Genomic DNA, 22,598 nt, shown 5'->3' with positions numbered 1-22,598 from the left:
CTTTGGGGACTCAGTTAATAAGAGAACATCTAGGCAGATGCACTTCAAAGCTTTGGCCAGCTCTGTTACATTGCGCTTACAATAATGTTTTCTGAAGTATGATTGTAATTGGGCTTGGATTCTCACTAAAAATAGAACTCCAACAAGCTAAAAAGGGCAAGGACAGTCTTTGATTCTGAAGATTCATACCATATAATTTCTAGTATCTTATCAAGTATTAAATTTGGCTGTTAAAATTTTTATGAATCACATATATTTTGTGACATTTGTCACTTTTTCATAAAAGCAGCCTTTTCCTCTGTGAAGCCATACAGAATGAAATCAAGAAAATAAATTTTAACACAAAACACAGAGAAGAACTAGATGTACAAGGAGGGATTTTAGGTGAGGTGATAGTTCCGTTCTGGTGAAGAACAAGATTTTAAAGTATTTTTCCCAGTTAATATTGTATTTGGTGAATTAATGGTTATTATAACAGCAATAGTAACAATAAAAATAAATTTCTGGACTGAGACCACAAGATTTGAAATAGGCACAGTAAAGAGACTCTGCCAGATGTGATCATTGGGAATCCAAGGCATAATTGACCTGAAAAGACAGGAATAGATTATAAATTACTGCTAGATTCAAATGTGAGAGATTACTTTTTGACTTTCTGGACCATTCAAGTGAGAAAGAAAATCTGAGCAAAGCACTGATACCTCAGATCTGTTTGAAGACCGTATTCAGGCACATAAAAAGGCGAAGGAAATCATCTTTTCCTGTATCTTGACTTCCTGTTAACTGATATCATCACATCTGTCTTTCTGGGACAGGACACACACATCTATTCAATTCCCTCTTGACTCAGGCATTACTGTGTTTACTAGGTGAGGAGGCAATAGATATATTTTATGTGTATATGCATTTATGTGTTTCACTCCTAACCATAACCCTGACAAAGACAACAATATAACATATAGTCACCATTAGTTCCCCAGCAAGCCCTGTCAATACAAACAGAAGCATAAATGAACAAGTGGAGATAAGTCCTAGAATGACACATTATTGGCTACGTAGTTCAGAGATTTATTCACATTCCTCATCAGCTCATGTACTTCAAAACAACTCAGTCCTCTCTTAGATATACTTCAGAGCGGTGGGGAAAAACTCTCAATCCTGAATCTCACTTGCCTCCAGGTTAATATAAATCAGATTTGCTGGAATAGGATTACTCAAGTACAAATGCTTCAGTACTAGCTTCTTCATGCATGCTGATTACCATGTCAAGTCTTGTGCACCACCTACACAATATTCTATGCAACGCAAATTTCTACGTGTCCTGTCAGAGCATGATTCTAATAGGACAAGGCTGGGTGAAAACTCACCTCTTCCTATTAAGCTGGGAGAAAAATGAGCATTTGCAAATCATGTTGTTTTGGACTCAGTTCAGAAATAATATATGCATATATGCAGTGGTGCAGACATCTCACTGATTCATTTGAAAGCAGTATGTGAAATAAAGACAAGACTCTTTCCACAGAGATTTATTCTGGAATGGTTACGCATTTGACCAATTCCCAGTAGTACAGATCTATGGCAGATTAATGTTGCCTTTTCAGAAGCAGATGAACCTTTCTTCAAAAAATGTTATCTCTAAATTGGAAAGATACGTATATCCAGTGGATAAGGAGTTGGTTGGATGGTAGTGGTCAGAGGGTTGTAGTTAATCACGGGAGTCCATCTTGGAACTGGTGGTCTTCAACACCTTTATTAATGACATAGACAGTGGGATTGAGCATACACCCAAAAAGTTTGCTGATGACACCAAGCTGAGTGTGCAGTTGAGACAATAGAAGGAAGGAATGCTATGCAGAGGGACCTGGACAGACTGACATTGCTAGGTATACTTGCATTTACAGAGTCTCCAGCTATGAGATAAGTAATACACTTCAATTGCTTCATGCAAACTCCCTGTGTGGATATTGTATTCTACCTGGAAGGAATGTTTGTACTTCAGTAAGAAATGTGACTGCAGTATACCCTGCTCCACTTAACTGAATTTTAGTAACTCTCATATTAATATCTGCAGCAAGAGAGGCAGAATTACTAACTACAAGAGCAGTGCAACAGCATTGCTGTCATGGACCTAAAAGAGAAGTAAGCACCTGCAGGCAGCTGGACCGCAGGGACACATTTTGTTCATGACATCAAGGCCTTTATCATCCATACCATGCCACTGTCAGAAGCTCAGGTCCTGTGGACCTCCTCTAACCAGCTGCAAACAGTCAGGCAGATTATCATGAGCAGTTTGAAAAAGTGGTGGGAGGTAACAGAGTTTAGTTTGCTTGAAGCAAATGGTCATCATGACAGAAGGAAAAGCAGTACCAGATTATTAAAATCTCTACATTTATCTCCAAAAAAAAAAAAAAAAAAAAAAAAAAAAAAACCTTGGTTCCTTATGATCTAAATGACCTAAAAAGCCTGTCAGAGGCCAGAACAGGCCAATGAAATTCCCCAAAAGGCATAATCCCACTGAAGCAAACAAGACTTCTGAACAAGAATCTAACTAGATGGGGTGCAGATAATACTTAATGCCTTGGAGTTATCTTGCACAAGTTATTTTGCAAGCACATGGGCACAAACTCACACTGTAGGCAATGCACAGAATATCCATTAGCTTCTTTCTCCAGTATGACTCCTGAGCTAAGATACTGTAGAAAAGAATACAGTGAATTCTGGAGTTAAAAATTTCTGGACTTTAGTTCTTCTTTTCAACTTAAAATCCTGCATAGCCTTATTATGCTTGCATTGTAATCCTTCACACAACAGCTAGTTACCTAAAAAACAAACATCATTGCTTCTAGGTCCAACATCTCTACTTTGATAGGCAGCTATGGGCAAACAAGAAAAATAAGACACTTGCAGGAAGGCACAGTCGATTTTCAATGATGAAGCCTAATGAAGAATGCTAAAAACATACATTTTTAATTACTATTATTACTTTGAACTCATCACCCTGAGCAGAACAATGAAACATTCCTAATGTACATGACTCACAGTAGAAGTAACTGAGCACCCAGGTAAGCACAAGGCATCATCTGTATTTACCAATGGATTTACTCATCAATCATACTAACCTTAGGTGAATTAACAATAGCCTGAGGTCAGGGCTGCTGTTTAGGCAGACCTTTTCCTGCTAGGAAATATGCCTAGCAGGAACTTATAGAAGCTTAGCATCAATAAACCAGCAGCAAAAATAAATAAATAAAAATCCTGCACACAGGAAAGAATAACCTCAGCTTGACATCTACTACCTAGGAAAAGCTCTGCAGAAAAGTTCAGAAGTTGAACGTGTGTTAGCAGTTCATTCCCATGGCAAACAGAAGAAAATAGACTGAGCTTTGCTGATAGAAGTGCTGCCAGTGGGTCAAGGGAAGGAGTCACTCTCCTCTGCTCAATACTTTGAGACCACATCTGGAGTACCATGTCCAGTTTTGGCTTCCCCAGGAAAAGATAAAATGGTTAAATACTGAAGCAGTTCAACAGATGGCCACCAAAATGAGTGAGGAGTACCTGTAATCTGAGGAAAGCCTTAAAGAATGCATCAGATATTAGGAAATCTGAGCAATTTCAAGATGAAGACACATGAGAAAAGTTGTACAGAATCTGTGGAATCTCCATCCCTGGAGATACTCAAACCTTGACTAGACAAGGCTGCTGTGAGCAACCTCACCCTGAATTCTTTTTTAAGCGAGGGAAGGACCAGGTGATCAATCTATTGTTCTACAAAATGATATAAACTTTTTGATATCTTCTGTTCTACGAAATGCTTTGCTCTTTCTTCCACTTATTCTTTTTTTTTTTTCCCTCCTAATCTAAGCAGAATAAAATGTTCCCATATTCTCATTTTTTCTTTTTCTTTTCCTTTTTTTCAGGAAGCTTAAAAACACATTTCTATGTTAAAGAAGGTTGGGTTTTTTTTTCCAAAATGTATGGCTAGAAAGATTCTGTTCCCTGGCATACTAGTTAACAACATCCCTCTGCAGCAGCTCCCTAGGACTTATGTTGTTGCTTGAAAGATAAGACCAAGCTGTAAAGGTGACTTAGCTTCTCAGAAAGAGAGGCATCTGTTTCTTATTTAAGTAACTGTATTGATGACTACAAGATTTATGATGTGATTCAAAATATTTCCCTTTCTAGCTAAGGAAATAATTCTTCAACAGAGCTGAAAGTGGGGTTTCTCTTTCAAAACTCATCCTCTTTTCATCACTATCAGCTGTGTATTTTGAAACACAGAACTAGAAGTTTAATTAGCCTAGCACCTGGTCAATGCATACACTTCAAAATATGTCACTCCAAATGGAATAGCTGCTATTTATTTTCATGGAAACTACAACCAATACAGAGAGCACAAGAACACTATTTGATAGGACGAATTCTCAGCTATAAAACACTGTTTTTCAACACAGTCACCACCATTTGCTATGGATTTTCACCAGCCATGAACAAGAGCCTGTGTGCTGCACTCATAACAATCTGCACCAGTGGAGGTGACCCACTGTCGCTGTTGCCACTGCTGAAATGCACCACCCACCATATCACTGTGCTCACTATTTGGTTTCCACAAACGTTCAGCAGGTCAGTGAATGTCAGCAAGTGCCATTTTTTCCAAATGGAGGAATTCAATTTCACATCTTTGCTTCATACGCACTTCCACATCTGATGTCATTCTGTCACACTACCCCTCTGCTACCATCTGTTGCACAGCAACAAAATGTAACAGAATATTGTTGAAAAGATTCAGACTCTATTGCCAAACCTCCAGCATCCTCTTCTGATGTCATCGGCCAATATCATAAATTAGGAGTCATTACTATCATAGTAATGTCCCCATATAACTGTCTAGAATATCATCTAAAGGTATTTGAAAGATATCTTGTATTATAAAGTATTCACTTTCAGCTCTATCCCTGCTCCCATCTATCTAATACAAATTATTCTTATATTGATAATGTTATGATTTTAAGTTTTTTCTGCCTTGATTTGGGGGTTTTGTGTTTTTCACACATTTCATGTTATTCAGTGCTGACACTTAACTCATCATATTGAGGTAAGGATTTATTTCCTGAAAAATAACGGAGGTATGAGAAAAACACAAGACAGGCAATTCCAATTGCTAGCACAGCTTTATTTCTTGAAACTTCTTTTAATTTCTTTTCATTCTGTTCTTTCAGTAATTTAACAACTGAGATATGAAAGTTCATGACAGTTATGAAAGTGATAGGTGGTCAAAGAAGAAAAAAATATGCAGCATAAACATACAAAGGAAGGCTACTAAGGCAACAGCAAAAGCATTGCTCCTCACCCAAGTTGTGCCAAACAATAATCGTTGTATAATATTTGCAGGTTTTGTTATTATGCACTGCCTATATAGTACAGTTCACATACTTCATGACATATCAAGGTTCATAAGTGCATAAGTTACATACATTAAAATGCTTTGGGGTTATGCATCTAGATTTCACTAAAGAAAATTAAGTGTATTCCACTCCAGCAAAACTGCTCATTTGACAACTATTAATTAATGCAGTTTGTATTAACTTTCTCGGGTCACAGGAGAAATTGACACTAATCACCAAATTGCTGTTCCAGCTATTTCACTAGCAATAATAATAAGCTAGCATAACTTTTAACAGAATAAAAGCCTGATGTAAACAAACTGTTCTTCAATATTTAATTAAAATATAATGAGGAACATGGAATACAGTTCTGGATACTGCTTAAGGTTGCATGGCACCATTTCGATGTCATATCATGTGTCACATCTGTTTATTGACAAAGAAGTGTAAATGACCCCTGAGCACAGACTTATGGAAATAATGCCTCTCATTTTAATATTCAATTCTCATTGTTTGTATATTCAGAAAAGAATAATTTTACCCTTCACATTTTTACACACCAACAAGGTCAACAAGGACTTCACCAAAAGCCCACTGATATCTATAGATGCCTTTCCTTTAAATGCAACAAGCTTTTGATCATGTTACATATTATTGCTGCAAAACAGAAATTTTTGGTGTTGTTTTTTTTTTAAATCCTTTCTCAAAGAAGGATGCTTATAGTCTATTTTACAAACAGATTAGTAGTTTGCTGGTTTCAGTTAAAAAAAGACGGCAAGAAAGCAGAGAAAAGTACAAGCACTTCATTTTTAATTCACACAGCTGCTAAATGACAAAAAGCCACTAACATAACAAAGGATCACAGAATGACTTGGGTTGGAAGGGATCTCAAGATCATGAATCTCCAACCCCCCTGCCACAGGCAGGGCCACCAACCTCCACATTTAATACTAGACCAGGCTGCCCAGAGCCCCATCCAATCTAGCCTTGAACACCTTCAGGGATGGGGCATCCACAATCTCTCTAAGCAGCCTGTTTCAGCACCTCACCACTCTCTTGGTAAAGAACTTCCCCCTGATATCCAGCCTAAATCTTCCCTCCGTCAACTTAAAACCATTTCCCTTTGCCCTATCATTATCTATCCTTGTAAAGAGTTGGATCACCTCCTGTTTATAGGCTCCCTTTAGGTATTGGAAGACTGCAATGAGGTCACCCTGCAGCCTTCTTTACTTCAGGCTGAACAAGCCTTGCTCCCTCAGCCTGTCTTCATGGGGGAGGTGCTCCTCCCCTTTGATCATCTTCATGGCCCTCCTTTGGACCCAACAGCTATGTCTTTCTTGTATTGAGGGCCTCAGACCTGGACACAGTACTCCTGATGGGGCCTCATGAGGTCAGAGAAGAGTGGGACAATCACCTCCCTGTCCCTGCTGGCCACCCCTCTTCTGATGGAGCCCAGGAAACCATTTGCTTTCCAAGCTGCAAGAACACACTGTTGGCTCACGTTAAGCTTTTCATGCACCAGGATCCCCAGGTCCATCTCTGCAAGGCTACTCTCAAGGATTGCTTCTCCCAGTCTTTATAGATGTCTGGGATTCCTCCAGCCCAAGTGCAAAACCTTGCACTTTTGCACATGGAAATGTACTCAATGGATTTCAGTATTTATAATTTGGGTTAGTTATTTATGGAATTTTAATTTACCAATTGGAGACCAAAACTCATCGTAGAGCAAAAAATGTGTCTATTTTCATACTCTGCAGACTTTGTACCTCTAAATGAAGATATCCATGGCATTGCCAGCTCTTGTAGGATTCTTCTCACTCACACCCAAATAGAAGAGTCATAAGGATAAGGCGGGGCTTTGTTTACATTCTTTCTGAAATACAGTGAGAAGAAATTAACCTGCCTTCAATACACAAAGCAGTGCTAACACTTTTTTATCCTAACTGTTCACATGTAAGTGATCTTCTAAAGTGTCAATATGCCAAAGAAATGACTGGGTTTAAAAGTCTTTTGTTTATAATTTGTTTCGTAGTACCACCTAGTTTAGGACTTAGACCTACAAAGGAATGGAAAGTCTTATTTGAAGGGGACAAAAGGCAAAACTAACCAAACAAAATAAACACGCACACCTTAAAGACATTTCTACATTACAAGAATTTACCTCAAAAAGGAATACGATTACACTCAAGTCAGCCCTGCATGAGTCAGTTCATTTCCCAAAGGTAAGGGGAAAACATACTGTAAAGTCAAGGACAAATACAGCTGAGAGCTAAGCCTGGCAGTAGAGGGCTGCAGGAGGTGAATCATCACCATCAGCAAGTACTGGCTTGGAGAATGCGGCACAACACTCATCTGTGAGATTAGATAGGCTAAAGTTGATCTGATTAGACTGGTGCAATGTGTCAGCAAGCACTAACCTGCAAAGAAGTCTTATAAACCTCAGTTCAGTTAATTTCAAGTTGAAAATGTGGATTACTTCACTGACAAATCAAGGAACAATGCAGAAAAGTTTTGCTTCACACACACTAAGACACAGATAGTTTGTCAAAACTGTCTTACCTTGAAAATACGTGGGTAAAATCCTGCTAAGTTCTAAACTCACTGGAGCCACCAGGTTGATGCCATTGACTTCAACCAAAGACTCCACACTGAGAGAACATGGTTGCTGGTTCCTGGTCTCTACTAAGCATCAATTTCAGAGCACCTTGATGCACCTTATAACCTGAGTAACTAGAACTCCAGACACTGGCTGAGTTCCAAGCCACGCTCCTACTTCCTCAACAGACTCTGCTAAAACACAGATATTAGTTTGTTTAACCAAGATAGACTGCTGAAAACACTAACTGGTGCACTCCAGCATAACTGGAGATCACCTCGGGCAGCCCTTCCATCCCTCAGGTGAACAACCTCACCACTGAATGAAAGAAGCATAGAGAAATGCACTCTTTCCTTTCAGGTTTCATTATTTACAAGGCTTCCAAATAAGCTTCCACTTAAATACATTTTTTAATTGTTTGGTTTTGAAATGCTTTTTGTTGAACAGAGCTATATTTCTAGGTAATAAAGAGTTATTAAAGTAATAAAAGTATTTCAGAACCAGGTAAAATATCCCGCTCCTGGCCTAGAGGATTCAGACAAGAGGAATTTAAAAAACAGTCATGCAACTATATTGGAACATGTTTTCTTCTCCTTCGTGGATGTCAGCTGGGCCAAGACAAACTAACAAAACCAATTCTTCTTAAGGTTTACTCTCTGCTGTCTCTCAAGCAAAAACTGCTGAAAATACAATCAGTGAAGCTACTTTAAGAAAAATAAAGTCCTACATGAATCTTGAAGCCGTTCAGAAATTGTATTCAACATTGCAAACTCAGTTCTGAAAGTTTACTTGAACACACTAATTGAAAACATATGTAGAGATAACCATCTTAAGCTTACCACAAAGATTTCAAAAGTGGTGAATGTTATTGCAAAGCACCTCACCTGTTTTTATGACCACATAGAGAAAGCCAATATAACATATTGCAATGCTACTGTCACAAGAATTCCACAAAATCTCCTTTAGTTTTATGTACTTCATTAGTCAACCCCTAAAGAGCACCTATTAAATGTGTCTCATAGTTTACTAAATGTAATATTTTATAGTAAACTCTAGAAATATGGTATCATAATCTTTCCTGGATTCTGTCCAGTATTCTTCATGTTGATCACTTCTGCTGTCAGATTTGGGGAACAGAACTTCTTTACAATAAGGGTGACGAAGCTCTGGAACAAGCTGCCCAGAGAGGTTGTGGAGTCTCCTTCTATGCACATATTTAAGACCGGTCCAAATGTTTACCTGTGCAACCAATTATAGAGAACCTGCTTTAGCAGAGGTTGGACCAGGTGATCTCTTGAGGTCCCTTCAAATAACCTGCAATTCTGTGATTCTTTCCAGAAGCACTCTTTTGCAACAAATTTAGTGACCTTCTTGGGCATTCAGTTCACAGTGACTCAAAAGAGTGGCTTTAGCTGAGCAAAGACCAGAGAAAGAAGCATTTCCAGTAGTTCTTGCTTTGGCCTGAGTCCTGTTCTTGATGCCTTTCACAATGGTGGCAGCTGAACTTACATAGTCTCTCTTTTCCCTACCTCTGTGAAAAGAAATACATCTATTTGGCTGCTTGATAGTTAGGAACATGCAACACACTAGGTTACATTTACTACTTGCCTGTACTATCCTCCACCTTGTAATCTCCTTAGTGGTTTCTTTCTTAGAAAAAAGCATACAATTTATACCCTCCTTTCTGTACTTTACCTTTCTCAATCTACAAATATTAACATTAAAACATGCGCTGATTATACTTCAAAACTTTAAAGTTCAAGACTCAAAAGAAAAGAGGGCCAAAGTTAAAGAGCATTTCAACAGTTAGTATTAATTCTAACATTCACGTCATTTTTTACTTCTGTAGCCTTTCCAGCTTTTTCTATTTCTTTTTCCCCCTCCAATCCTGAGCTGTTTTGTGAACAGAAAGAATAACACAGGTACAATTTATGTTATTTCAAACCTCTAATAAACTAAACATATTACAAGCTCTGAAAGAATCAGGACAATAGCTATGATTTCATCATTTTAACGTCCTGGTTTTGAATTTCATTCAAAAATGGAAATAGAAATTACGATTGTTTCAGATGCATCTTCGATAAATGTCAGTAATGTAGCTTATGCTACACGGGACACACTGATAAGTGTTGTCTGTATCAGCACCACAGATGCACAAAGATTCACACAAGAATAGGTTCCTATAACAGTTACAGTTCACTTTTCTGCCTGAGAACTGTTATGGATCTTTGGAACAAAAAATTTATCCCTATGCATTTTGTATTTGTGAAGCCTTCATCTTATGATTGTTCTCAGACAAATGCATATGTAATAGCTACATATCAGACATATCAGACTCCTTCAAATTGTATTAATATATTAAATATATATTATTATTGATGTATTAATATATGAAAACATCAGCAGTCAGACTCGTTTTGAAGTCTTGAAAATTGATACCAAGAGTCTGAGCAATTTGGAAAAGCTCTGGTTGTAGCTACATGACCAATCCAAACAAAGTGTTGAAGTTCTTCAAGCCTACCCCACCAGGTGCACAAAGTCAATGCAGTGCCTGAACAAAGCAATACAATGATTCAGTTGAAAATTTGGCGAGGATTGATTTTAATCTTCATCTTTTCAGTTAAGATTTGATTTAAAGCTATGTGAATTCAGTAGGATTGAGGAGCCTGCAGATAAAGTGGATTTTGGATTAGACTTTCAGTTCTTCTACTTGTCCACATGCACTCATTCACAGAGAAATTGTTTCATAATTTGATCCGGAAAAGGGGTGGAGGAAGAAATCACCTTGATTTTTTACTTGACTGGTTCAAATAAAAACAAACATTTCAACAACAAAAAAATGTTTATATTGTAAAACTACCCTTTGCCATAATCTCTATTATTTCTGTGATAAAAATCTTGCCTAGAGAATTACTAAGATTGTGATGAGAAACAATGAAGTCATACTTAGCATGTCTGAGACTCCCAGTTTGGCAGGAACCTGGAAGCATATACAGACAGAAGTCTGTTCTCTGCAGAAGAAACACATGGCAGTTTGCAGAACCTCACAGACCAAAGGTACCTCCGAATAGAAGTCCCAGTGTTCTAAGACTGTTGAGATCAGAGAGAGAAAATGAACAGTAATCAAAGGGGAAACACACAAATGAAAAGGAATTCTTTCAGATAGACGCTCTTTTCATTTCTCTTCCACTTGCTATATGTTAATGGAGCAGCAATTGCAAACTAAATACTTAAGAATATCAGGAATAGGTGAGGAACATGTTAATTAATCCATTCCTCCATTCTTATCCTGTCCTCTGCATAGCAGTGGTTTCCCAGGCCAGCAAAACCAGAGCACATTTGGGAATACCCCCAGTCAGAGCACTAAGGAGAGATAAACCTCGAGACAAGCAGTCACCACAGCACTCTGTCCCAGGCCCTCACAGACAGCTTGACAGCCCTACCTACACTGCCAGAAATTGGCCCAGAAAATCCATGGTTCTCTGACAAACCAGCACCTCATGACTGCCAGCAGCTTCTCCCACCCTTCAGTGCCAGGATACACTTCTCAAAACCTTATGGCATGTTTAGGAAAGACCCTTCAGAACCTCTTCTTTACATGTCCACCTACACTACTACACCAAAAACAGAAGAGGGAGAGTTGTTTTACTAGTCACACAGGACTCTCAATAGAGATAATATATTCACACTGCCAGGGTGCATGTGAAGAGCAAAAAAAGCTGCCTAGATGGTAAACATGTTTCTCTTGGCAGAAATAATGCAATATTTAATGAATCCTTTTGTCCAGACTTGCCACTCTGGTGCAGCGCTTCAACCTCTCATCACCACTGATGCACAGATCAAGGTCTGTCCCTGACACACTCTGGCCATGCTGACCATCTCTGCTCACTTTGGATCTATAGGATTTTTCTGACCAAAAGAAGAAAAAAAAAAACAACCACACAGATTGCAGGGAAATCAATATGGAAAAAAAAAGCATGCCAGGATCTGCGATGGCCATGGCATCCAAAGGAAAGGATGAGACTATCTGCACATTGCAGGCTTTGAAGCTGAGCTAGCAGTAGCAATTAGTGCCTGACACTCTTCCTGCTATAGCTGGTCGCCTCAGTCATGTTCCTTAACGTTTTGGGTCCTCTCTTGTTAGTTACCTCTAAATGTTCTACAATGTTATATACCATCTCAAAGGCAAGAAATTCTTCTTTTTTACCCACCAAGATGCCTTGAAGTTTGCAGGGTCTTTCACAAGTAAAATTCAAAAATCCCTTCTCATTATAGTTATTTCCCTAAGCATCCTTTATACAAGTTTCTCTCTTATTTCCATATCTGCAACTCCCCACTGATATTTTGCCTTACTTCTTCCAGCAGACATATACTAAATAAATAAAAAAATAAATAAAAGCAACAATCACATAGAATCATAGAATCACAAAGTTGGAAAGAACCTACAAGTCCAACTGTCCTCCTATCACCATTACTACCCTAAGCTACTAAATCATATCTTGTAGCTCCTCATCCAGACACCTCTTGAACACTGCCAGGGATGGTGACTCCATCACCTCTCTGGGCAGGCCATTGCAGTGTCACTGTAGTTACTGAATTTCCCCAAACCATTTATGTTTTTATGTTATTTTAAATGCAGATTATCATGGTCATTGAAGCTAACAGGGGGGGAAGGGATGGTCTTGCACAGAGTAAGACAATCAGAGCAACATCTTGTAATGTGCAACATTAAAAAAAAAAAAAAGTTTATTTTTCTGTTCTTATTCTTGTTATCTCCTAAAAAAGATCACCTTGAGAGCCATTATATTGTGACAGATCTTTTCCATTAAAAAATTAGCACCTGACTTGGAAATAAATGCTCTTAATTTCATGCTCATACAAAATCATTTAGAAAATACTTCATTAATTGCTTCTGAAAGAGATTAAAACTTCCAGATTATCAATCATCTGCACTTTGAAGTTAGAGTGTTACCATCACTACCAGCACTACAATGCTACTTTGGGTTACCAGCATATGAATAAAACTTTTTTCCCCCCCCTTTTAAACAGGCACTTTATTCTACATTTCATCATTTAACTGAATACACGTGTAGCATAGTACTGAAATGGTAGATGCTTTATTGTCACAGAAGAAAATCTAATTAACAGTTTACATTTAAGCCAATTTACAGGATTCTCTGTAAAATAAAATTGTCACCTTTTCACTTAGTTTCTCTATTAGCTGTGGTTAAACATGCAGCTCAAAATTCTATACAAGGGCAAGCTAAGAAAAATCTATAATCCTGTCTTCAAGCAGTGATCTTAATATGGTTTCATCCATGACCTCTTAGTTTTACATTCGTTCCTGACCAATGTTTGGGAGAAACTGCTTATTGCCTTTGATACAGAAAAGGTATAACTAGGGAAGCTGGTGTTTTTATTTATCACTACTTCCAGTTCATATTCTAGTTTTTGCCTTCTATGTGGGCTTAGGACTCTATCAGACACACAAAAACTTAATGAATATCCTGTGTGTTCAGGCCAATGGCCCATCAAGCCCAGCAAAAATGTTTTCCAGGAATACCACAAGCTCAGACACTTCCTACAGTCTGTTCCCTTCTCCAGCAACAAGATTTCATGAATTAGGGTGTTGATCAGTAGTAACCTCCCCTATGCTTCAGGTATCCATTTATGCAGTCGTGGTACGTAAATTCATCTAACTTTTGAATCTGGTGATGCTATCATTGTCCACAGCTTCCTGCAGCACCATATGCTAGAAGTTCACAACCTGCAATGTAAAATACATGCTTGTGACTGATTTAAATTTATCTACTGTCATTTTCATCTAATGCCCTTCAATCCCTGTGTTTGGAATTGAAGATCAGCAGTTTCAGCAACCCTTGTCTGCTCCCTTCATGATTTGGAAACCTCAGTCATCTCACCCTTCAGCTTTTTCTCCAAAGTGAATTAACTTAAACCTTTTAAGACCCTCCTCAGACACTGCTTCACCCACTTTACCATTTTAGCTGCCACTCTGTCTGTTCCTTCCTCAATGGCACTACATCCTTCTTCAGGTCCAAAGGCCAAACTATACACAATGCTCAAGATGCAACTGCATGAGGATTTTACAGAACAGTAAAGTAATGCATTCCATTTTGCCTTAAAGATTCTTCCTGATGATGACAAAGATTATTTATTGTTATTTTTTTCACTTTTGAATTTTTCCAGCTGCTTCTGCAAACTGAGATAAAGGATTTCAGAGAACTATCACAACAACACTTATGACAACTCCAAAATCTCTTTTCTGAGTTGTGACTGCCAGCTGCAAGTATATTAAATACTACATTCAGAGCATCCCTATGTAGCAGATAAAGCTCTAGAAATAAGCCCCTGCCTTCCTAAATCTACTCTGCAAAAAAAGATCTTGAGCTGTGCAGAGTTAGAGGATATTTGCTTATTTGAATTTAGCTTCTATTTACAAATAGAATTGATTGCAGCCTTATTCTCCACCCTTCTAGTCGCACATTATAGAGCACTTTTCTGCAGGGAACCTCTTCCCACCTCTTTTTAACTTGCCCTCTTGAAGAAGCACATCTCATGCAATTACACTTTGTCTGCACATGATAATTTGCCATTCCATTTCCTCAGTTACCTTTGAACCTGTCAGCCAATTTCAAACACTTTCAACATAAGGATAAAAACCTCCAAGATCATTACATCCTAGAATTTAACTGAAACAGAAAACTGGAAAGAAAGGAGACCTCAGTCAGTGCCTTCACTGAAGAAACAGTTATAACATGCAGTCATCCTTAACAGAAAATCTGCACAGATTTTCAATGTCTCGATTGTACAAAAAGTTTCATTTGGAGTTTGTGCTCTAATAGACATCAGAGGATGTAATCACAAGATACTAATCCATCAGAAACCAGTCTTCATTAATTCTAACACTCGTAGAGCTACATATTGATTTAACTCCGGTAATGACTCACAGGAAACCATTTAAACTTTTTCATAGCAGGAGGGGAACCTGAACCAGATGTAGGCTCAGCTGGAGTTGCCAACAGCCCCTCTGTTCTGGCTTGAAGGTACTACTATTGAAAATAATATTTCCCAGTTAGTAGTGTGGCTACTAACCAGTACAGAGAAATAAAACAAAGAAAAGTATAAAATACTAGCTTGTTTATATTGCACAGAAATCCACACCTGTAGAGAACAATTTCAGCTAAGTCCAGAACACAGTCTGTCAGTAGTTTTGGTGGACAGGATTAAGAGAAGGGACAAAAGAGAAGATTTCCCTATGCTTTCCATCAACCAGACTTCTACTGGGATCTTTGGCAAAAAGGAGGTGAGAGCTCATCTCCTGTAACAACAAAACCCTGCCAGCAATCAAGGCAGCTGTCGCCAGCCCATGAGGAATGATTTGGCTTTGCTGTAGGACCTTCAGGTGATGCAAGGACTGCTGTGCCTTGTGGAAACCAGTGCCTGCTCCCCACATCATTTCACTCCCACAGGGCTTCTAACTTGACTGAGAGATGACAATACTGGAAGTCACTATAGATCTAAACACACTTCATCAACTCCTACCTCAGTTCTGAGGGCTCTGAGAACCCCAACAGGCCTAAATAGCCTTGATCAGCCTCACTGGGGCTTCCCTTGCAACTCTGCCCATTGTCACTGGGCTCCTTTTCAGCCACAACCTGGCCTTCAGGTGAACTAGTCCCTGGCCACACTTCCCAGTTGGACCTCAGGCAGGTTTTCTCCTGTACAGAACCCACAGACATGCTGTAGTTCATCTCCTTGTCTTTATATTCCTGTTGAAAGCTGACATTGGCGTCTCAGTAAATTAATATTGTCCAGTGTTCTTTACAACTTCAGCAAGCACTCAATAATGCTTCTAATTTGCTCGGCTGAATAAGCTATTCCCCCTTACCTTTCAATCAACTATGAAGAAATCATAAGTCGAGATAAAACCTTGGAAAAGTCACACTGGGAGCTGAATTACAACACTGCTTGTTTTTTGTTTTTTGTGGGGTTTTTTTTGTATTTTTGTTTTTTGTTTTTTTTTCTCATTTGTTTGTTTAAAAGTACCAGTGAAACTCAGCCAACACACCACCACCACCAGGGATGAACCAAACATCATTTGAGAACAGATGATAACTCATGATGTGATAAACGATAGTGATAAGCAAGATCATAAAAAATCCTGAGCTAGAAGAAACACAGTGAGAAGTGTGGTAAGAGTTAATTTTTGAGCAAGGATTCTTTTTTGCTTTTTCTGGAATTGATTTCCTATTCAAAATATTTTTTTCCTAGTATAGACTGAAAGAAAATTGAAAAAAATGAACAAAAATGCAGGCTTTTTTTTTCTGCACTTGCACAGCTAGTATTAATTTAGAGAAGCTTCTAATTGATTTCTTAAATCTAATATTTGTTGAATTTATTGGAAGGATGAGGGCAACAGCTGCCAAGTTATTCAAAGAGTCCGACTTTTGCACAGAATATGAAACAAACAAAATTATCTCTACAATTAGATAAAGTTCCACAAAACAAGCCTTTTCATACTTTCAGCGTTGATATGATGAGACAATATGAACGAGTACCACAGTTTTTCCTTGGGAAGGGCACTTTCTCTGCTAATTTAAACAGTCATCAACAGATAGATCTCTTTATAAAATGTGTATGATATACAGATAATATATAATACTATTTACATAAACAAAACCACATCAATAGATTTTAACATAATAACTTGTGATAAAAATTTAAATTTGACATAATATACTTATGTGCAGATTACTCCAAAAGTAATGTCCCCGATTTATTTCCATGGAAAGTACAACCAACACAAAGAGCACAGTAATAATATTTAATAGAGAAAATTCTCAGCTACAAAACACCATTTTTTAATAGAGTCACCACCTTGAGCTATTTGTTTTCACCAGTGATGAAGAAGGGCCTGCACACTGTGTTTGTAATAGTGTGCACCAGTGGAGATAACCCACAGTTTCAGAGCTGCTACAAGGGCATTTTTACTGAAACACACTGCACACCACCTCACTGTGCTCACATCCACTGTTCGGTCTCTATAAATATTCAGAAATTGTCGATGAATATCAGTGGGTGTAATTTTTTCCACATGGAGGAATACAATGGCACACCATTGCTTCATCTGCACTTCCATGCCAGATGTCATTCTGTCAGACTGCCCCTCTGCTGCTGCCATCAAAATGCAATGGGATGTTGGTGGGAATGTTCAGCCTGTTCTGCCATATCACCAGTCACCTCTGACATAATGGGTTAACACCATAAAATAGGAAGCATTACTTTTGCAGCAGTCCTCATATAGCACACATATATGTCTGACATATATAGCACATATTGAAACTCCTGCACAGGTGCTATGAAATATATTGTCAGTTCCAAACATAACTAATTTTATTTATTTTTATTTTTATTTTTTTTTGTCTGGTCAAAACACACTATATTTCTCACAACTTGATGCACAATAAAGTTTAGTAACCTTCTACTTTTTTTTTTTTTTTTTTAACCAAGATCAGATATTCCCCTTAATCAAATGAAGTCTTTCTTTTCTGTAGAATTACCATCAAAACTCTTAATTCACTTAGGACTATATTTTTGAAGTCTCCAGCTGATAACCTTGATAAGGCTATAAATTAGAGCTTTATGCATTTAGGCGGCAGCCTCTTTTAAGGGAAATAACCTGCACTGGATAATGCAAAACAAACGGGAAAGAGGAATTAAAAAAAAACAACAGCTTTTCTCTTCATTTTGGCAAACCAATACCTGGGATGATCTGTATTAGTGCCACTGCACTAATACTATGCCAACCTCCTAAGTGGAAAGACTGAATAGAAATCTAAACAGCTGCCAATGTCTTCAGCTACCCTTCAACGAGCTCTTTTGTTCTCTTGTTGTTTTTTTTTTCCTTCCCTTTGTGGTACAGTTGATTATTTCAAAATATGATGGAAGCACAATGAAAAAATAAAAGCAAATTCCCCGGAAAATATGCAGGTTATGTTTCTGCTTAGCATGATAAAATGAAGACACAAAACTGCTGTAGAAATCTGTCAATGCTGAAGGGCCAGAGATTTTGTTCCCAAGCACACACAGGGCCCTCAGTGAGAGGAATTAACCAAAAGTACAAATAATGTGACCTGCAGCGACCTGCATGGTTTGTAAACCTCTCATCATAAAGGATGCATGGCAGAATGTTGCGAATCAATGAGGCAGTTGAATTTTATAGACGTACTTTGTTTCTTTTCCACTAAAACAAGACAGTTCTACTGTATCCAGAATTTCAAATTAGGCTTTACCAGCAACAATATTTTACTAGCAATTAGAGCTAGTGGCAACGTGGTTTTGTTTTTTTTTCTTCTGCTCTGGACATCTTTCCTGCTAATAATCTGCAAAGTTTTGCATCTCTTGCCTTTGAAGATGATTAATATTGTGTTGGGAGGAGGAAGGCTAAGGTACATCTGCATGGATAGAAACAGCATACGTTTTAAGTCCTGAAAATGTGTTCCTTACGGTTAGATGCTTTTTAAAAGCAACAATCCCATTAAAATTTATCAGGTTCCCTGGGTGAGTTCACTAAATACAGAAGAGCAGCTCAGGGGCACAGAGGGCACATTCTACAGCAAACAGATTGCAAAGTACTATCAACATACTTCAGAATAACTCCACTACTGGAAAAAACTTTCTCTGCAGTCACATCAACTTCACTTCAGCCTCCATTGGAAATATCTGAGAATAAGAAGCGGACAAGGAATAGCACAGTCACAGTAATGCAATCTCCCAGCTCTATATGGTGCTTGCTACAATCTCACATATGGTATAAAAGCAGAACAGAAGTTATTTTAAAGTGCAAACTATAAATAGATAAAAATAGGAGAAGACCAGAAAAATAATCTGGTATTGTCATCCTGATACCTGCTTAATTGCACAGCTGGATCTCAATTCAAGAGCTTACTAAAAGACCCCATTCCAGAATTGTCAGTTATCAGGAATCTAAGCTATGGAGTTAAACACAGATTAATATCTTTGTTCCCTCAGATTGAGTTAAGAATGGAGAAGTTTTTTTCACCTTAGGTGAAAAAAAAAAAAAAAAGAAAAAAAAAAAGTAAAGCTATAGAAGTGTATGTTATAAGATAAAATAACGGTAAAGTAAGATACAACAGTTGTAAGAAGAGCAACTGTATTTAAATCTAAAACAAGAGCATGATTGATTATGAGTCACCAGTCACAGCAGACAACTAGGCAGTTCATTATGAATGATTTTATGCTTTTGGCCAACATCCCTTAGGTATCATCTTTCCTCTGAGGTCCTACACGGCAGTATGATTGTTGTCTTTGTCTTGAGGGGCTTGATTCTATGTTTTATTAACAATAATCCAGTGGACCTTTTTCAGTCTCTAATTTAAACAGAAGTCGTTAATTAAAAAATCTCACATGATAAGATGATCAATGCTGACCCTCAGCATTCTTACACATTGATTCTAGATAAATATCTTCCTTAGTAATTGAAGTTGGGAGCGTTAATTTCCTTGCTTTCTATGCATTGTTACAAATACACAGTCCATACTTGTTTAAAACGCTCACCATGTATCTATTTACCTATCGCTGTGCATTAATTACATTCACAGCAACACAACTTGGAAAATTCTCATGTTAGGAGTACAGTCAAAATCCTTCATTTGTATAAACACCTCTCTGCAGTGCTTTGAGAAACGAATAACCTTTTCCCAATTACTTTTTTCTTACACATGCGTACTTGCTTCAGCTCTCAGTCTTTCTTCTTGTTTGTTGCCCTTACAACTAAGTTGCATAATGCATTCCTTTGTTCCAGAAACAAATAAAAACTCAGCAAGTTGTCCTTAATATACAAGTCTGCCACAAAGAAAACACATAAATCTTCTGTTAATGGGTCTTAATTTTTACTTTTCAATATCATTAGACTTCACATGCCATGAAATGAAATGAAATTCCAGAGAATACGACTCTCTTTTTAATTCTGCAAATGAGTGAAATAGCCACAAGGCCATACTGATCATAGAACGGCTTAGGCTGGAGGGACCTCAAAGACTACCCAGTCCCAACCCCAGCAGTGGACAGGGCTGCCACTCAGCAGGTCAGGCTGCCCAGGCCATCCAACCTGGCCTTGAGTGTCTCCAGGGATGGGGCACCACAGCTTCTATTGGCAGCTGTGCCAGCGCCTCACTGCCCTCTGAGTGAAGAATTTCTTCCTAAGTTTCCCCTCTTTTGTTTTAGAGCCATTCTCCCTTGCCCTACCACTATCAGATCCTGTAAAAAGTCAGTCCCCCTCCTGCTTTTAAGTTCCTCTCAAGTACTGGAATGTTGCAATGAGGCCTCCCCAGAGCCTTCTCGTAAATCTCAAACATTCAACCATTTTCACAGAGACTGACAACAGTACCATAGGTTTTCTCCTCCTCCAAACAGAGCAGCTGAAAAGCACAGAGCGGCCTATGAAGCTACAGCATCCTGTACAGCAAGTACAGGAGCTGTGCTTTTAGGCACCTGTTTTACATAGTTCTGCACTTTGCAGTACAGGGTAGGTTATGAAGCATTTAGAGAGGCTCAGTATCTTCAGAAGTATCTCAACTTATAGAGAAATAAAAGGAAAACAACAAAGGAAGACAAGAAATATCTACATCCAACCAGCAGGATGCAGATAAAGTCGTACCTTCTTCTAACAAGGAGATATGAAGAATTGCAGAGGTGTGACTTCTGTTTTTAAAAAGAAATGCTAATGCAGAATCTGATTGAACAAAAATATTCCTGGATATGTCTAGAAAAGTTAGGCAGTATTACTGGTGTGCTTCTAATAATGTACTTTCAGTTTTACTTGCAGGTCAAATTACACTGAAGTAAAACACAGCCAGACAGTATTATTTTAACTCTTTCTAAGCAGAGCCATAAAAGTTTGACAGCCAATGCACTTTGATATCTACAATGAATTTAATTCATGCAGACTTTCAGAATATCATGCAATAAAAAAATGGTTTCCAATCTTCTTAACTCATAGCACCTGTGCTTCAAACAATCCACTGCTTTCTATGAATTAATCGTTCCTTATACAAAGGAGCAGTTGTAGTCCCCAACTTAAGAAATGGGAAAGTCAGTACAGACTTTGTGGTTTAGTTTTATTGGCAGAAGTTCTTAAAGAAAAATAGAACTACTTGGCAAATAAATAAATAAATAAAATCATAGAATCAGCAAGGTTGGAAAAGACTTCTGAGATCATCTAGTCCAATCATCTACCTACCACCAATAATGCCCATTAACAGTATTGCTTAACATCTAAAGGTTTTTTGAACATCTCCATGGACAGTGATTTCACCACCTCCCTGGGCAGCCTGTTCCTGTGCATGACCTCTCTTTCAGAAAAGAAATTTTTCCTAATATCTAATCTGAACCTCCCCTGGCACAACTTGAGGCCATTCTCTCTCATCCTGTCAGGAGTTACACGGGAGAAGAAGCCGATCCTCACCTCACCACGACCTCCTTTCAGGTAGTAGTAGAGAATAAGATCTCCCCTGAGCCTCCTCTTCTCCAGACTAAACAATCCCAGCTTCCTCAGCCGCTCTTCATAAGACTTGTGCTCCAGAACTCTCGCCAGCTTAGTTGCCCTTCTCTAGACGTGCTCCAGGGCACTTTCTAGTAGTGAGGAACCCCAAGGTCTATTTCTGCCACACAATCTTCCAACCACTCTGCGCCAAGTCTGTAGCATTGCCTGGGATTGCTGTGACCAAAATGCAGGACCCAGCACTCCTGAACTTCATCCTATTGGCCACAGCCCAGTGATCCACCACCGCTCTCTGGGCCTGGCCATCCTATCAGTTCTTTACCCAACAAAGAGCGTACCTGTCCACATTTGAATTAAAAGCAGGATGAGAAGACATCTTTATCATGACAAGGTATTATTGTTGAAAATAAATCAATGTAAAAGTCTTACTACAGAGAGAATACAAAAACAATCTCTGTAAAATCTTGATTAGACTTGATTAAAGTGAGCCACAGTGAATAAGCTGATCATTGAGCTCAGTACTTATCTCAAAATAAGCTGCAGAACTCTGTCTCTCCAAATGCAGACAGAACAGAAAAAAACTACCAGGATTACCAGCACCTCAAAAGAACTTCTTGAAACACTGCTTAAACAATTTTTGTCTTGCCTCCCTGTTGTCTTTGCTTTATATCTTTCTCCCCGCCTATTACACAGATTTCTAATTCAGCTGATCTTCCCATTTCTAATAAAAAAGCTCAGTAGCATTAGGCAGATCTTGCTTGTGTGCTTCAGCAGAACATGAAGATCAATGGCTGCTCAGGCTTCACTGGGGACAGAGGAAAGAAGGAGGGGGGTCTCTTCTGCTGTCACTGACTCTCCCAGATGCTTTTTCCAGTTCAACTGAGCACTTGGCTTACATTTCACATGAAACATCCAAGCTGCTGCTGAGCTCCAAAAGCACAGAGGGAGGGCAGCATCTTAAAGAAATGTAAAGCAAATAGCTGATGCAGCTGCATCCAGGCTGAGGGGAATAGGGAGTTCTGGCCACTGACACAGCACAGTTTAAAAACCTCCCTCTCCCTTTCTCTGAAGCAGCACT

At 38.5% G+C, this 22,598-nt stretch overlaps 1 long non-coding RNA gene across 1 annotated transcript in view; it reads right to left on the bottom strand.

Moving 5' to 3' along the window:
• Positions 1-20,829, bottom strand: part of LOC146544638 (uncharacterized) — a 57,482-nt gene extending 36,653 nt beyond the window's left edge. Inside the window, exon 1 of the long non-coding RNA XR_014882177.1 lies at positions 20,678-20,829. This is a non-coding gene — a long non-coding RNA (uncharacterized LOC146544638). The remainder of the gene's footprint in view (positions 1-20,677) is intronic.
• Between the last annotated feature and the right edge of the window lie 1,769 nt (positions 20,830-22,598).

The sequence above is a fragment of the Meleagris gallopavo genome, chromosome 3 (genome assembly GCF_905368555.1).
Source record: "Meleagris gallopavo chromosome 3, MGAL_WU_HG_1.1, whole genome shotgun sequence".
NCBI lineage: Eukaryota > Metazoa > Chordata > Aves > Galliformes > Phasianidae > Meleagris > Meleagris gallopavo.
This window is presented reverse-complemented; position numbering and strand designations above follow the sequence as displayed.